The sequence below is a fragment of the Prosopis cineraria genome, unplaced genomic scaffold (assembly GCF_029017545.1).
Source record: "Prosopis cineraria cultivar Desert tree isolate PC_DT_omini unplaced genomic scaffold, ASM2901754v1 PC2, whole genome shotgun sequence".
NCBI classification, from domain to species: Eukaryota; Viridiplantae; Streptophyta; class Magnoliopsida; order Fabales; family Fabaceae; genus Prosopis; species Prosopis cineraria.
The window spans coordinates 19,183,229-19,187,405 of NW_026555333.1; the positions used below are offsets into that span (position 1 = coordinate 19,183,229).

A 4,177-nucleotide genomic window follows, 5' to 3' on the forward strand; every position below is an offset into this window, starting at 1 on the left:
TTGGCTAAACTGAAGGTAGTTTCCCCATATTTGAGTTTGGGAAAGCTACTCATCTGGTTAATTGAGGTTTGGTGTGTTGCAAAAGCTTGGGCATAGCCGTGGAACGTTGTGTTTGTGAGCATTGTTGGAGTTTGCAAGAAGTAGAAGCCACATTGAACTATAAGTTGGGTTTCTTCAACCTTCTTTGTTTGTAAACCATTACATTATTCCCTCAAAAGAATTTTAAAAAATTTACAAGATCTAAAGCCATAACAACAAGTACCCTTTAAGAAGTTAATAATTGATTGGTTGATATTGACTAGTTGATAATGTGAGTACATGTTGCCTTAGGAAAATAAGCAGTATGTCTTGACTCCTATACTCATTCATTAGTAGGAAAAACAAGTCCATGCTCCTAGAAATATTGAAGTGTCCTATGATGTTTTAGAAGTTTTTAAATTAACAAGTCCCGTTAGTATATCTACAAGTAGTCAATTTGAAATTAACAAGTCCCTTTAGTTAGTTGAGTGTTGTACATGATTAATGAATGCTTATAAAGGAAAGGACAAATTGTAACACTTGCCTTGAGTGTTATCCAAAAATCACATAATTCAAACAAACTAAGTGTGGTTAAGGAGTTGATCCTCTAACCAACTTAAGAAATAAATCATTTAAAACCTTAAAAATAATTATAGGTTCTACCTATAGCGCACGGAAGCAAGTTAGACGAAAATGGAATAAAAAGATGCTGTCATGACAGTAATTTATTGCTGTCATGACAGCCCTCCTGGGCCAACTTCCAGGAGGCGGTGTTCCGTCATTCGACCTCCGATTGAAATGATTTTAAAGCTCACACGTCACATTCAAAGGGTACTATAAGTGTACCAAATTTCAAAAAGATCCAACGGTCGGATTAAAAATTAGACATGTTAAAAGATTGACTATTTTTGCTGTCATGACAGCTAAAAAGCTGTCATGACAGCACTTCCGGACCAACTTCCGGAGTGCACCATTTCATCATCTGACCTCCGATCGGAGTGATTCTAAAGCCCACATGTCACTTTTAAAGAATACTATTAGCATACTAAATTTGAAAAGATCCAACGGACGGATTGAATTTTGTGCAGGTTACAAAATCAACACTGTAGCTGTCATGACAGCAATTTAATGCTGTCATGACAGCACCTCCAGACTAAATTCCGGAGTGCGTCGTTTCTCCGTCCGATATCCGATCGACGTGATTCCAAAGCCCACACGAAGCTTATAAAAGGTTTTACTTGTGACCCAAATTTTAGAGAAATCCAACGGTCGGATTAAGATTTGGACACCCGGATGCAAAAGTGCAGCTTTTTGGTAAAAACCATTTTCAAAATTGTCCAAATCCCATCCTAATGGTCACAAACCTGTGGAAACACTTTGAACACGTCAAATAAGATTAAAAACACTTGATAGAACATTCAAATGATGGAAAACCCCCATACATCAAAATTTGACCACCCGGGTGCCATTTCCCAAAATGGACCCTAAACCCCCAAAATACACAAATCATACAAGAGTGGTCACAAATCAATCCAAATACCATGTATTTATATAAATACATATGCTAAACATTTTCACTTGGCTCAGAGCTCCTTGTGGGGCCCACGCACCCCCTCTCTCTATCCAAGGTGTATGTTTGCCCATAGCACACCATTTGCAATGCAACCACTTTGCATTTGCTTATAAAATCACATATATAACAAAACAAAGATCTGCTTGTAATAGAAACTTGGTCTACTAAGTAAATCCATCAAAACCACACACCATAACCAAGTTTCCTAGCCACAAGTCTGCAAATAGACAAAAATTCATACACAAGCACACAATCCACACATATTCACATACACACACATAATCATATCCTACTGGCACCCTAATCTTAAATACATTACAATATATTTGCTCAAAAGAAAGGGGTTGCAGTTCTTTACAAATCACAAGCAAACCCCTAGCTTTGCTCTTTTCCCCGTCCACCACTGGATCCTTCGCCTGGACCTAGAATATTGAAAAGAAAGGGGTGAGACAACCACAGTCTCAGTAACAGTGAAATCTATATTGATTATTACAAAGTAAGCCATAATTAAATAAATGAATAATAAATTCAACATAGTATATAATTTAGCCATTTAAAATGCATGAATGCATGACCTAGGCCGGTATGGCCTTTCATGACCAACAGAATGCCCCCTGGCACTCTTTAACTCGCAGGTAAACCTTATACCTACTTGTACCTCCACAGGCACAAAACATAATCTAAGGCATGATCTAATCCACCGAACCGCCTATGCCCCTTCGACGTGAATCCTGAGCAGTCAAAGCTAACTCCCTCCCAGAGCCAGCCCGACTTACTCTCCATGTGAGGGCTACCTTGGCCTAGGCACTCAACCTCACACTTCATATGTCGGATTCCCTCCCCCACTGAGAGGTGTCGAACACTCAATACACTAACCACTTTAGTGCACTGAGCCCACAATACGTAAGACAACACTGAGTACTGACAGTGTGCCATAGAATATCAAAAATCCACACCTTCTCATTGGTGAACTCCCACCGAGATCATGCCTTTTACTCTTGTCTACCTTTCCTGAGTATTGACCATTCAACACTCTAAAGTAGTATAATATTTATAAATCTCATTTCCATAAAAACATTGTTATTAAACAATTAGAAAACATATTTGCACTATAATCAAAGTAGTACCCCATAACCCCTTATAAAGCACATTTATTCTTTTAAAACATGTAATGCATGATAACTAGTAATATTTATTCAAAAATAGCTAAAACAAAGTAATAAGAAATATAAATTCCCCTGTTACCTCAACCCTTTGGTACTAAAAGGGTTCCCCTTGTACAAAATAGGGCTCGGCTTGTTCCTTACTTCTCAATAAGTTCCACCAACAATTTTCTACAACATATAAGTGATCCACATCACTTATCATGACAAATAGTATTAATGAAGACTATAACTTATACCACACAACTTAGGTCAATGAGTCATAATCCACCCTAATGGTCCATATATTAAACCAACCATTCACATAGTATCACTTAACCACCAAAACCATTTATTAGCCATTACTAGGCTAATTTTCAATTTATATAATTTTTTATCAATTAAAAACCTTCACTTAGTGTCACCAACTTTCACCATTAGCCCTTATAATGAAAACCAAACCTTAATTTAAATCTTATTGGGTTCAAATAGCAAAATTATAACTAAATCAATAAGCTTAAACCATTGAAGAGCAAAAACCCAATTTCTCAGGATTTATTTTGTGCCCAAAACACCTCTTTTCATCTAATTATCCACTCAAAATATTAGATCACTATATAGAAACTCAAAACATGCTCCCTAGGATCCAAAGAAACAAAAGCTTACAAGAATAAAGCCTTTGGAATCAAAATCCAAAAATCTCCTCTTCTAAAAATTGAAGAAAATCAAGAGAAAGAGAAGAGGATTGAAGTAGGGAGTTTACCTATCGTGTAGCCGAGCTCGCAACGGTCACAAAGACTCCTAGATCCGAGCCTAACTCCCTCTCTTTCTCCTTTCTTCTTCCTCTCTCTCTCTCTCTCTCTCACGTGTTTCCTTTCTTTCCTTGTTTTCTTTTCTGCGTTCTGGTCTGATTTTTCATCTTATAAAAGCTGATTTAAAAGTTTGGGGAAAATTACAAGAAATGGCCCAACATTTTTTTATTATTGCACAAAAGCCCGGGTCAACTTTGGTAATTTTTCCCATAGTTAAAAATCAAATAAAACTAAACTTTTGCTTAGTAAAATTCAAACTCTGGACCTCTATCAAATTATTCTAAATTTTAATTTAATTATAGATATTTTATTTTATTTTTATTTATTTTTTTAAATAAATTTGAGTCTTAAAATTTTTAGGATGTTACACAAATGTTGTTGGTTGTTTGTTGTTTTATTGTGATTGACAAGTATATAATGTTGATGATTTGTCAAAGTGCTCAATATGTAAATGGATACAAAGGACAAGTCCTGTTCTTACTTTGACAAGTATACAATGTGCAAATGACAAGTTCTGTTCTTATGTTTTTTAACAAGTATATAATTTACAAATGACAAGTCCTGTTATTATTTTGACAAGTATAGAATGTGCTTTATTTGTCTAAAGTTTTGATAAAGAATATAACATAAGA

General features: G+C 35.6%; 1 long non-coding RNA gene across 1 annotated transcript; it reads right to left on the minus strand.

The window, feature by feature from the left end:
• Positions 1-1,292: 1,292 nt before the first annotated feature.
• LOC129300941 (uncharacterized) lies at positions 1,293-3,612 on the minus strand. The gene is made up of 3 exons (XR_008590874.1): positions 3,497-3,612; positions 2,837-2,925; positions 1,293-2,013 (listed from the first exon to the last, which is right to left on the minus strand). It is a non-coding gene; the product is annotated as an uncharacterized LOC129300941 (long non-coding RNA).
• Between the last annotated feature and the right edge of the window lie 565 nt (positions 3,613-4,177).